A 14,807-nucleotide genomic window follows, 5' to 3' on the forward strand; every position below is an offset into this window, starting at 1 on the left:
AAGAAAATAACGAAACAAAATAATACTTCCATTCCATATATATATTATATATATATATATATATATATATATATCCATGATCTACTACTTTATCTACTTTTTCTTATAAATATAATGGTTAAATATGATTTTAATTTTTGAAAATTAAAATTAGTTTGTTTCTAAAATTTTATATATGTCTTTTTAATTAAATTTTATTAAATTTATTTAAAGTTTCAAATATTTTAAAATAATAATTAAATTATTTATATAATTTGATAAATTTTTGTTTAAAATTAATTAAAAGAATGTATTAGAAACGTCAAATAAATTAAATTAAATTCTGTTTAAAACACTAAATTCACACTTTTTTTTAAATTGAAAGACTAAATTAAATTACAATTTTAAAAAAATACATTTTAATTTTTACATAAAATCAAAGAATTAAAAATATATTTAATTCAAAATCATTTCTAAAATTCTCTAACTTACAAAAAAGAAGAAGCAAAACAATAGAATATAAAATCGGATTGAACAAATGTTAATCAATTGCCATATTTTTTTTAGAATATATGTTTTTATAGTTTACCTTTTGTATTATAATTGAATGTGGTTCTTTTATTATTTTTTAGCTTATTTTCTCTTCTCAAAATATTACTACCTACATTCATATACAAAAACATGCTATATATTATAATAAACTATACAATGTAATACAATATTATATTATTTATGACAACTAAAAAAAAGTAATAAAATATTTTATGTACTTACTACTTGAATTTATTTATATATATTCAATTAAATTATCTAGGAAAATTAAATTAGTTTATTTATATATATTAAAGGGGTGTTTGGTTTGACTTTTTTGGGGTAACTTCTAGTTAAAATATTTTAGTTGCAATCAAAGGTTTACTTTGATTAGTTAATTTCTTTGTGTTTCAATGTGATATCCATGTGACAAATTAAATAACCTAGAATTAAATCTCAACTTAAAAAACAATAAAGACTGCTCATAAATGATAAAAAAATATAACATAAAAACTTAATCAACATTAACCACTCAATAGATCAGAGCATGTGATTTGAAGAAATAGAAGTTATTTAAAAACTTTTAGATCGAATGTAGATTATGAATTTATGGTTAACTTAAAACGATTCTTATGAAAAAAGAAGAAGAAAGTTACCATAATCAATCAAATTAGTGATCACCTAACCTATTATGGGTCCCCATACCTTAGGGTTTTAATTAACAATGGACGACAACATTAATTAACATTAATTCCCTGCCATTAAGCATATAGTGTATCGTATAATGCTTAAGTTTGACTTAAACTACGGTTAATTCACTGCCATTAACCAAACCATCTAAACCACCGTGGTTAACCCAAGATTAATGTATGGATTCATTAAACCTTTTTTATTTTTTTATCAACTTTAACTTTATAGTGTACTTAACGGGCTTCTCATGCTTAATGTCACTTGGGTGTTATTCCTCCACCACCACATTTTCTCCCTCCACCTTCCCAATTCTGTTACATATTTTTTGAATTACAAAACTAACCTTTTATAATTACAAAACTAACTTTTTTACTTTTTAATCCTAATTATTTACTTTAATCCTAAAATCTATCCTTTTACCCCTTTTCACCCACCTCCCAACCCTCTCAGATTCTCATCCAAACTCCATCACTTTCATCACATTCGTTTCTCATCTTCCATTTTTCCTCCATATCCGTTTTCTTCCTTCTTCAGCGGTTCGGCGGTGTATACTAATAACAATAAAGACCCTCAAAAGTACATTATTAAAATACATCAAAGTATATTCAAAAATAATATATCAAAAAATATAAATTATATTCTTTAAATATCTTCAAAATTAATATAAAAAAAACTGTAAAATATAAACCGTATAATCTTTAAACGGATGTTGACATCCGTTGACGGATGCTCATATCCGTTTAAAGATTATACGGTTTATATTTTAGGGTTTTATTACGCACCTTGACGCCTCTGAACCTTTCACGCCTCTAAACCAGCACCTTGAAGCACCACCACACTCACGGCTGAAGATGAATTGCTTTCCTCACTTTTAATCTTACTAAACACAAAGTTCACCACACTCTCACGTCACAATTCTATAAAAGAGAAGAAGTGGAACATGAGAGACAACCCAAGGGTAGTGGAACGTAAGAGACAACCTGAGAAAAATAATAAAGAGAAAGAGGAAAGAATGATAAAGAGAATGAATGTCCACGTGAGATTTTAAATAATATTAACTCTAAAATTTTAATAAGGATAAAATAGGAATGAAAAAAATAAAGAAAAGGGTAAAAGGGGAATGAGGTGGTGGAGGAAGCAAGTTGTGGTGGTGGAGGGTAGAGCTGTCAAATGAGCCCCTTTAATAAGATTTGGCCCTAGCCCATGTGGGTTGGGGCCAAAAAAGCCCACAGGGCCAAAAAAACTCTTTATTAGAAAAGCCCACAGGGCTAAAAACCCCTAAAGTCCTATAGGCCAGGGCCAGCCCATGGGCTTTCCTTTTTACAAAATTTAACGTCTAAAAACATAATATCATCATACAAGTAATCACAAATCATATGTATTTTTTATCCAGCTTTCATTTTATCTTTGTTAGTAATAACTTATAACCATAATTGATTCATGTATAATTATATTTTTTATCAATAAAATTAATTTTCTACTTCATAACTGTTTCTATATTAATTAGTTTAATAATAATGCTTTTATACAATTATTCCTTAATTTCCAAATTTTGTTTTGATAATTTTTTCATCTTAATTTTGGTTTGTAAATTTGACGGTTCAGAGATATCCACATAAAATAGGTTTAAAAGTTAAAAAATTTAATTTAATATGTAAAATTTTGATGGACTAACGAATTTATTTATAGATGGTAATCTATTTTATCACTAGTTTAAATCAATATCATTCGATTAAGATTTGTGATCAAAATTACATTATTTTTAATTGGTGTAAAACATGTTAAAATTTTGACTTAATAACTTTTTAACTTTTTAAATTTTCCAAATTTAATAAAATTAATATTTATTATTTACAAAGTTATATAATTCTTTTAAAAAAAATTTTATGAAACGTATTATTTAGTCATTTACATCAATTTATATATTTTTATGTCTTTTTCATATATTTTATATTATATTCATTTGTCTTTTTTATTAGTTTCTTATTAAGAGACATTGATGTAATTTATTTATTATTATAATTTTTATAATTTTTATTTATTTTATATGTTAATTGTAACACCCCTTATAGGATATATTAATAATAATAATAATAATAATAATAACCTTGAAGCATGAATCTTATGAAAGTGTTTATTTTTTTTTTTCTTAAAATATACCACACATAAACAAACCATACACACATCATAAGTTCATACATTACATCAAACCGAATCTTAATTGTTTCTTAAAATAACAAAATCAAACGAACATAAATAAGAAAACATTATAAAAATCCCAATAAGTTTTATTCCCGTCTCTCTCTCGAAGAGCTATTCCATTCCAGCTTTATCTGCAATACCATCTACTCCCGTACAAGTACGATCATCGTAGGTGGAAACCACAACCACAACATTTCAGGGTGAGAAACCAGAAATATCACATCATAAACACATTACATATAAACTATATAATTTCCATGATTTAATATAAATCGACACACATGATACTGCAGACTAGTCTTTCATAAACAATGTCGTTTACTTGTAATTCGTCGTCATAACCTGCTCTCAATAACAGGCGACTCGAGCCGTCTTCCATCGCGACTTCAGACCTATCTCCCCGACTCCTCAAGGACTAACGAGTAAAAACATCGATACTACGCGTAACGATGCACTATACTCAACACGAGCCGAAGTCATTGGGCGAGACATTCACCTTCTCGCGCAGAAGAAGGTGACACTCGAATCTCAGTCTCACGCGAGACTAGCAAAAATGCTCAAAAGACAAACGGAGTTACAAGTAAATAACATAGTGTATGTACCTCCTCCAAATAAACGTGCTCAATCACGAATTCATACATATTCTCAATAACATGTATAAATAAACCAACAATAGACCAAGATAATAACCAACAATTCTCAATAATTGTTTTAAAATAATACCAAAGAAATTAACCAACAATTCTCAAAAATTGTTTAAAAGAGAGTTTTTTTTTTTTTTTTTTTTTTTTTTTTTTTTTTTTTTTTTTACTGGCGCACCCCTTGAAATTGCTAAGTTCACACCCCTGTCTTCAAAACAGAATTTCTGGGCACACCCTGACCGACGGAGTCCACACCTCTATCTATTAAGACAGATTTTCTGACACACCCCCTATAATTACGAAGTTCACATCTCTATCCACTAAGACAGAATTTCTGAAGTACCCCTTAAAATTACTGGATTCACACCCTGTCTACCAAGATAAAATTTCAGATGCACCACTGGAATTACTAAGTTCACAGTCCAACCCATATTCCAACATTTCTACAACACCCCCTTATTTTCCTATGTTCACCCCCCTATAATTTAAAATAAAATAAAACATTATTTCTCCATGGTGGGGCCTACGCGGGTCCATCTAAATTCCTAAACTTCACTTCTTTTCTCTCTCTTGTTACGTAATAAACTTCTTCCTTTTTTTTTTTTTTTTTTTTTAAAACCAATTCCCCAAACATTATACTTTCTTCTCTCACCATCTTTACGTAAATCATGTAACCCATCTTTTGTCTCTCTCTTTTTTTTTTTAACTACCCCAACATTTAACTCCATTTATTCATCACTCTCCCTACTCTGTAACACCCATTTCTTTCTACTATTTTATTTCACTTTTTCAAACAACCCCAAATCCACACTTTCTAAAACCAAGGGTCTCTCCCTCACATATCTACTCTCTCACATACTACTGGAATATAGATTCTTCATGCACATACATTCACTTTGTTTTCACTTGATTTCAAAGACCCATCTCTTACCAACCCCTTCTTCCATTTTAATATCAAAACCTCACCACTTTACGTAAAACATGTACCCCTCCCTTTCTTTTCCTTTTAGTTCATTCTTCCCACACAACTTCAACTTCTCCAAAACTACACTTAGAAACCTCTAACCCACAACTACCACTCTTACTCTTCATCATCTCCTCTTTCTCCAACTAAACCTAAACCATTCTTTTTGTTTTCCTCCTCACTTTTGTCACTCACATGCACATAAAACAATCTCTTTTGGTTTCACATAAAGTCACCATGCAAACTCTCCATCTCTCATTATTCCACCTTACGTAAAACCTATACAACCAAACAACCCCTATTCCCTTATTTTCACTTCTTCTTACTTTGCACACAAATACAAGACAAAAACACACACACACTCATTCTCTTCCTCTACCTGCAAGAGAAAACTCAAACCACTTACCCACAACACTCTTGGTTAAAGGGTGTAGAAATGTGCCCCTCAACAACCCCTCTCTCATTTTATGTAAAGTAAAGAGTATAAGGAAAGAATACAACCATGGCTTAAACATACTCATAAGAATAAACACATACCTGCAACATCCCAAAAGAACCAAAACATGCACATCTTATCAACATGCATAAGTTTCAAAACAAGCATGGTTAAGTTCCTTCACGTAACAGCCCAACATACATCTATACATGCACCATCAAACATACATATATATAGTCTAGTTTTTAACTACCCCAACATGCATACATACAGTTATATGAAATCCTAGTTTCCCCCCTTACCTCTAGTTCCAGTGAGTTTCCACAACCCTTTGAGGTTCAAAGCAAAGACCAAGATGGCTTCCTTTCCTTGCGTAGCAGTGCTTCCCACAATTCAAAACTACACTCCCAACCTATGATTTAGCATAGTATTTGTGTATTCCTCTACTCTCTCACATAGATTAGAGTTTATATAAGAAAATGGTAGGGTTCTCCTCTAAGTCAATTTTCACGATTTTAATATGCACCATGTAGCTTAACTATATATTTCCTACTTAACTCTATAATCTATCCAAAGCCCTACAAAACAAAAGAAGCCAAGCTATGGAAAAAATATTTCAACACCTATTGTCGACAATGTCACCTTCAGAAACGCAAATTATGCAAAAAGAGGAAACACAAGTACCAATCTATGCTCTCTCTCCTATCAAAAATATGAAAAGCCAAAAGCATAAAAACTTTAGAAAATTCCCTCCAAGCCTCTTACACTTTCACGTGCTCTACCCAACAAAGCCTTCTCACCTTTATTTTATTTTATCACTATAAGACCCACACCTCCCCACCAATGAAAATAAAACAACTAGGAAACATTACTCAACCATTCTTTCAAACAATTTTCTAAAATTAAGATAACATTAGTTCTAATTAATTTATTTTATTCACTTTCTTAATATTTTCATTACACAAACATATCATAATTAATTATCTAGTAACACAAAATATAGTAAAATAAAAGTATATTTTTATTTTACACAGGTCTTACATTAATAATTAAATACAATAATAATTTTAATTTTAGTATTATAAATTATAACATTATATTTATTTAAAAATATTGTATCTATTATTTAATTATTTTTTATTACAATCGGCTCAATTATGATAAATAATTCAATAAAAACGATCTTTGTTGGATAAAGATAAGTATGATTTTAAAATATTAATTTAATCTAAAAGGTTAGAAAAAAAATATTATTTTATAACCACTAGGATTACATCTAGATCTTGTATACTAACATATATGATATTTATAAGAATTTTGCCTAATAAGGATTTTCACTAAAAAGTTAGTTCTTTTATTACGTGAAATTAATTTTAAACTTTACAAAGTTTGTGGTTTAATTTTTTAATGTATATATATCTATACAAAACATTCAACAAAAGAATTTTATATGACAAACTATAAAAAATAAAAATTTTACACCCATATTAAAAATTTATCCAATCAGTAGATTTGAATTTAAAATCTATCCATAATTAATATTTCAAATATTTATATAGATATTAGAATTCGATTATTGAAAAATCGAATTTTCAACTGTTACTTTTATAATTTATTTTTTGAAATATTTTTCATTTTCTTTTAAATAAAAATAATAATAAAAATTTTCTTTTTTAACTTTCCAAAATAATAAAATTATATATTTAAAATATAATTATAATTAAAAAATCATTTTAAATAAGTTTTAATAAAATCAATATTTATACATTTATATTTAATTAAAAAGATATTAAATATCATGTAAATTTTGAAAATTATTAAACTTGTAAAGTAAATAAAAGAAATAACTAAAAAAACATTAAAAGTGAATTAATTTAGTTTGGGGGCTAGCCCCATCCTAACCCTACCCCAGCCCACTTTATGTGGGGCTTTAGGGGTTGGGGCTTTTAAAAAGCCCCCTATTAAGGGGGTTAGAAAATTGGGGCTTGATTTTAGAAGGGGTTAGGGTCAACCCATGGGCTAGGGGCTCAAATGACACCTCTAGTGGAGGGAGTAAAATGAATGGAAATTAGATCAAAATTAAGGGAATTTCTTTTTCCATTCCCATATCTTCTTTCTGCAACTTCATTAATATAAGAATTTGCATTTAATCCTTAAAAAGGACTTCTAAGTTATATAATAAAAAAATTGCCATATTTTTTTAGTTTACAATCTGTAAGTCATTTTTAATTTTCAGATGGTGCAATCCAAACATTTTTTTTTTATTTTTAAATTGAGCAATTCAAAAAATATTTTTTGCATTAAAAAATGCTTCTGAATTGCATTATTTTTTATTTTTAGATTGTTCAATTTGACAGTTATTTTTTAGTTCATATTATACAATTTGGAAACCTCTTTTTCTGTAAAACGTAAATTTCTTATTGTACGATCCAAAAATCAATCTGGAATACTTTCTTCTTTGGTCCATTTATAACACAACAAAGAAACAAGTGTAGCAGCAACGACAAAAGGATGGTCGCGGCATCACTTGGAAGAGGGTAGTTTGGTCTTTTAACCACTTTCATGGAGGTGTACTTAAAAGCTATGTGGTTCAAAAAGAAATTACCCAAGAACAATTAAAATGGGCCAACTAGTACTTAAAAACTGAGTAAGATTAGAAGGGTAACTAACTATATTCACTATTTTGTCTAATTATCATTCATTAGGCTGTTATTTCTTGAATTCTATCATTTAATTTATATTTTAACTAATGTTATTTAGCATTTGTTGTCATTTATACTGAAATAGTAATCTAAATAACCACTATCCTAGCAAATAATAAAATTCTTATGACTAATAATTTGCTCCCATTGTTCTTCACTTTTCAATGCCAACAATTCCATGCGTTTCTCGTACTATTATTATTCGAATTTTCGTATTGGGGGGTTTGAACAGCAACCAACCAGGGGTGCAAAAAAAAGAACAGACAAAATGCCCAAACCCAATATCTGCTGGGCTCAGCACCAATCAAAATCAATATATTATAATAATATGAATTGTGAATTTGATTTTCTTCACAATTGTCTTATTCTCTCCCTTTCACTCTTTACTTGATAGTACCAACCTTAGTGGTCCATCCATCATCCACAAAGTCTTAATTTGTTTAGTCTTTTTTAACCAGGGATGACAAACCAATTAAAATTCAATGAAATATTTGTAAAAATAAAAAACTCGCTAAATAAGTATTGGTCCATATATACATAGTTATCCACACAAAAATAAAATAAAATTATGAGTAGATGATACAAATATCCTACCATCCAACTTGCCCAATACTATCACAACTTTTCAATACATTAAATTTCACGAAATACTATATTACACTAATTATATATTATTTTTAATAATATCTCGCAATTATATAGAATTTTCAAAATAGGCTAAAATTAACTCGGTACATCACATATTCGAGAAGGATTTGATTAAAAAAATTGTAAATTTTGACACGGGTGAAAAATGAACTCAACCAACTAAGAACTCGTCCACCCAGGTTAAACGCGTGATGAGTCGATTTGGCTCACCAACCCACTCATAAATTTTAAATATTAAATTGTATTAAAAAAATGAAAACCTAAATGTTCTCCTATATCTAAATGTATCTAGATTGTATAATATTTTTGTAATTTTGGATTGTATTTGGAGTTTAACATAGTTTTTTATTATATTTGGATTGAACTTTATTTAGATTTTAATTAAAAATAATAATTTATTTTTGGAATTGAAGAAAAAAAATTGTAATTAAGTGAGTTAACTCGTTTAACTCACCAACCTGTGGTGAGTTAGGTCAAGTTTAAAATTTTTTGAACTTGTTAATAAGTGAGTTGAGTATGATTGAGTCACGGAGTAATCAATCTATAATGGGCTAGGTTAGACCAGATAATTCATTTTGACAACTTTATAATTACTTTATTGAAAGCTAATTTTATTTATAGAAAGAATTGAACTATTTATTATTTGTTATTTAGAAGAGTTTTCATTATAAAAGGATTATTGACAAATTTCTCAATGAACATTCTTTTATGATGATGTTTAATTGACATACCAAATGTATAGGTTTATAGATGTGTCATTTTATAATTTTGTTAAAGTAGATTTAAATTTATTTAAGTTATTAATAAGAAATAAATGTAAATAATATTTTTAATCCAATGATATTTAAGATTAAAGTTAAAGTTAATCAAATATCTGTTTGGGGAATGTCAGACCTCGGAAATTTAACCCAAAACCCACCTGTCTAATCTCATTAAAACGCACCCAAAACCCCTCTGCGCTGACGCCAAGTGTCAAGAAACGAGGATTTGAAATCAGATAGTAGAATGCAGGTGTCAGCAGGAGAGCGGACGCTCGTTTTACGTGGGAAGAAAAATGATTTTTCTGAAACCTTCTTCCCACTCTCTCTGCATGCACCCTTCATCTTCCAAAAATCTGATCTTTCATTTTCTCCTCCTTCTCACTAGAATTCCTACCTTCTCTCTAAGGAAACTAACCTTTCCTCTTCTCCGATCATCATTCAGAAACCGTAGAAGTGTTCCCGACGACCCAAGCTTCATCTTGAACCGAACAAGTTTCAAGTTTGAGCCGGTAAGTTTTCTCCCCTTAGTCGTTCGTTCTTTTATTACATGCAAACCAAGTTCTGGTTGCATGCAGGGGTATAGTTTAAGTTATTTTTGGTTCTTTATGTTGTTCGGTTTAGTTTGGAGAATTGTTGATCGTTGAGGGTAGAAAGTTGTAGTCGGACGAACCAAGGACCTACATTTAGAATTTACAAATCACGTATCCAGGTAAGGGAAGCTTATTTGATTTAATTCGTATGTTGTGCTTTGTATGAACGTTCGTTATTTTACTACATGAGTATAATGCATGATGTTTGATGTGATTGAATGGCATGAACGTTCGTTGATTTATGAGTGGGAATGAAATATATGAAATTACATGATATGGGTTGTATGAAATGTGAAAGTTGATGTTGATATGAACGAATGGAATTATGAAACTGTATGATGATAAATGAACTGGAATGTAAATGAAAACTGAATATGAACCTTCCCAATGATAATATACGTTCGTTGCTGAACGGTCCTTGACCGTTCGGTTTTCCTGGTGAAAATAGTTAAAATGGGATTCTTTCATTTGGATAGAACCCTAGTTGAGGACGAGCGTCCTCGTGTTAAAATACTATGCTTGAGCGTTCGGCCAAGCACAGTCGTATCTGGGTATCCCTTGATAAACTCCATTCCTTTATATATATATATGTTATAGTATACTTTCGCCGTTCGTAAATGTTATGTCGACAGCCTTTAATTATATTTATCAAAATCTGGTATTTTAAGGTTATTGGTGCTCGGTCTTATACCAAGCGCTCGTACGAATAAGTGCTCAGTCTTACACCTAGCGCTCGCTCTAAGTGGTGCTCGGTCTTATACTGAGCGCTCACACTCATTCCTTGAAAAATTAGTCTTTATGAAAGAGCGTACGTCCAACTTGAGTAGAATTTTCCCTTACCATGTTCGGTCATTGACTGGCAGTGGATTTCAGTATGAGAACTATTCTAAATATGATTCGTTAACGTCTTGATGTGTCTACCCTTGATGTATTTGGCCTAGAGCCTCCACCCTCGGTTTATTCCTTGAAGTATTGGTTTGAACTCACGAGAGTCAGTTCATTCAACTGATTCACATGATAAATAACGTTCGTCACTTGGAACCTGATATTACCCAAATCTGATCGTAACTCTGTCGTTCGTACTCTGATCTAGAACGAGCGTCTTTTGGTCCCGTCCACAGTATCCGTCCTCGTTCTTATTGGGGACAGAACGTTCGTTATTTTATGGTCTTCAAAGTGATGATAAAAATGAATGTAAAATGATGAATGAGAAATGATGAAGAGTATATGAAATGGAAAGAAAGTTGTGACTTTTGAACGAGCGTTCCGGGGAGGAACGACTCTTGGATGATTATGAGAATTGTAAAGTATGACTTGTGGGAAGCTAATGCTGGCTGTTCATCCTGATGTTCCGTGAGTACTCGTCCTCACGTAGAGGAGGGTAGGTCATGTGTGGGAACGGCAGGAGGTCCCGTCCTTAGGGGTACTTTGGATGAATAGGACTAACCTCGGGTGGCAGCTGATGAGAGCATTCCAGTTACTACATCACCCGGGTGCACGAACGCCTGTAGCTACGCAGATTTCATACAGTCCGGACAGTCAGTCTAGTATCAGGGTTTGATTGAATCTTATATTGAAATGTATTTGATATATTTGAATGTGAGAAATGCATGTTATTACTTGAATTAAATTAAATAAGCTTACCCTGTGTTTCCTTGTGTTGTCTTGTTGTACGTCCGTCTTGTCTTTGCAATGATCATCCGTGTGGATGTGAGCAGATGATAGCGCGCTACTTGAAGAGGCGCTGGAAGAAGAAAATTTGGAAGATGCGGACCTCGTTCACTGTGGAAGTAAAGGCCGAACAGTAGGACGTTCGGTTGTAGTTAGTAGTTTAGTATAAAGTGACCGCTCGGTCACTTTCTTTCCGTTTTGTTATTTGACCGATCGGTAATTTGACTTTTGTAAGCCGTTCGGTCATGTTTCCTTGAATCTTGTACAGTTTATCTTTGGCAAGCGATGTAAGGCCGTTCGGCCAAAATCTTTGGTTGGTTTAGTATAAAACTGAATTGGGTTATCATTAAATGTAATTAATTCTATTATATGGTTTTTACTGTATTTTTGGGATTTTATAATTAAGAGAAAATACGAAGATCCAACACCTTATAAAATATTATAAAATATCAGAAATCAAGAGCAAATTACCACGCGTGAATAAAAATCGAAGAAGAGGAAACATCCATTTTGAATCGGTTAGTTGTTCTTGACTGTTTTAAATATTGTTTGAGACACCGAGTGATGGTGGTGATTAAAATAATCATAGTCAATGGAAAATTATTTTTAAAATACAAAATATAAAAATAAATATTAATTAATGCGAAACTTGGAGCAAATTGAGGAGAGTCACAGTGAGAGATCCGAAGGTGATGATATTATCAGACACTCACATTAGTGTTACTGAATTGGTGGCATAGACGTGGCATTGAAGCAATAGAAAGGGAGAATCTATGCACACTCACATATTAGGTTTACTAATAACGTCCTTTGTTTTTTGTGCAAGTGGTTTATTCTTAAACCCCGGTCTAGTCAGCAGCTAATCCTGTGCCTAATTTTGATTAAGTGGTTGACTATTCTTAAGCAATACTAAATTCAGCATAATCAGTATTATTATTATATGGGGAAAATTTAAAATGTTGAATTGTGCATGCATGATTGATTGAGACCCTTAATTAGTTGTTGTTAGCATCATTCTGTCAAAGCATTAAATGCAGCTGGGTTTTTTGTTTCCGTTTGACTAAATGCCATTTTTGAATTGAATTAAAAAATTGACATACCCTGTAACAAGGATGCTTCCCCTTCAATTCTTTTCTGTATCTATACTTGCGTACAAACTGTGTACAAACTGTGTACTTCAATGTGTACCCACATTAAATCACACCATATAACTTCCAACATGTCACATTCACTTACAATGTCTTTAAATTCAACACATATTATTCAATAATCAAACTCATACACCCACATGCATATTCAATTAATTCTTCCCATTAACATATATTTTTACACAAAACAACTCTAGCAAATTGTATTACTTTTATTCATAGTTCATAATGCATTAAACACGAGAAAATTTTCTCTCATAAAATATATATACATGGTTGTTATATAATATTTTTGATCAAAATTTAATAAATTAAAAGTTTCACATTGACTAGAGATAAAATCAAATTATAATACATAAATTATAAAATCGATTTCATGAAAAATCATTTTCTAACATGACACTAAAGTTAGAGTTAGGTTTAAAAATAATTTTTTAATACAATATACTTCTTTAATATCTAATTCACATTTTTTTAATTTTATACCATATTTAAAAATATGTTTGTTATTGTACTTTCCATACTCGATAATCTTACATAAAATCAAGGTAAAATGCATTTAAATATTCTTTTATCTTGTAACAACCGAGAACTTTTACTTAAAAGTAAAAAAAAGTTGATGCGTGTATTTCATAATGGCAAGTGTCATCAAAATTTGCAAATCTATTTTGGCAGCATTATAAACTCAATCTTTGCGGATATGTCAAATTGGCATGAGTTACATTATTTAATGTCATACCTTTTTTTCTTTTTATTTTGGAAGTAATTTAATTAATTATTCTTTTTTAAAAGAAAATAGAAAATCATTTTGAAGCAACTTATTTAAAAGATGTGTAATTAATCTATTGAAGTATATTGTAATATTAAGAAAAGGTGAAAGTAACTTTCCCCGTAACTATGCACGCCACTTTGGCTGGAATGAACTTTCGTATTATATGTGAAAACAATACGTGTAAGAAAAAACACGAGTAATTGAACTTTTGTTTATTTATGTTGAATTTATTTAATCAATCTTATTTATATTTATGAAAAATTATATTTATAAAAGGAATTGTCTCTCAATATCTCATTTCTCACCAAATCAACCTCATTAAATATCATTCTTAGCAATAATCATGCCACAAGATAAATTTGTCTGTTATAATATTTTTTTTTTGTATTTTCTTATTTCTATTATCAAGACATGATTGTATTTCCTTGATTAATTGGTAGGTACTTTATATGATTATTCTTAGATGGTTATCACCAATTGAAATCATTATGTGAGATCATTATGCTAAATAAAATTGTTTAGTGGTCTTTATATCACTTTGTTCTTTTCGTGCATCCACTATTATTTGCTTCTTCATCCAAATTCGTGTTATTCAAAATAAAATTCATGCTTGCTTTTATGTTGGAGTATGCTATTTCAGATATTTTCATCATTTTTTTCAAAAACTAGCTCAAATTTAAATTATTTTTCCTTTTTTGGTAAGAAGTAGTAATAACGAAACGTTCTTGGGTTTTTCTAAAGTATTATAAAATTCACATTGTTATCGTTTTTTTAAATTTGTGCTTCAATTTTTTATCACTTAAAATTTAGTTAGTCACTAAATTAAAATTAAAAAAATTATTCTTTAAAACTAGAGTCTTAAATTTAGCATTCCTTCCATACTATATTAACATGTTTTAATAGTAATTTCTTATAATAAATATATTTTAAACTTATTAAGAATCTTAGTATAACAAGTGCATTAGACTTGGGGTAGAAACACTTTTTTACGAACACTAACACATTTGTAGTGTTACTTAAGAAAATAATGTTAAAAAATGGATAATAGTGTGTATGAAAGACATATTTTTTT

The 14,807-nt window shown here is 29.8% G+C and overlaps 1 long non-coding RNA gene across 1 annotated transcript; it reads right to left on the reverse strand.

Annotated features, from left to right (window-relative positions):
• Positions 1-3,318: 3,318 nt before the first annotated feature.
• On the reverse strand, positions 3,319-6,036 carry LOC148192088 (uncharacterized). The gene is made up of 2 exons (XR_015782683.1): positions 5,746-6,036; positions 3,319-3,545 (listed from the first exon to the last, which is right to left on the reverse strand). It is a non-coding gene; the product is annotated as an uncharacterized LOC148192088 (long non-coding RNA).
• Positions 6,037-14,807: the final 8,771 nt, after the last annotated feature.

This window comes from Vigna umbellata, chromosome 10 (assembly GCF_029865625.1).
Source record: "Vigna umbellata cultivar VRB3 chromosome 10, Vumbellata_1.0, whole genome shotgun sequence".
Taxonomy (NCBI): Eukaryota; Viridiplantae; Streptophyta; class Magnoliopsida; order Fabales; family Fabaceae; genus Vigna; species Vigna umbellata.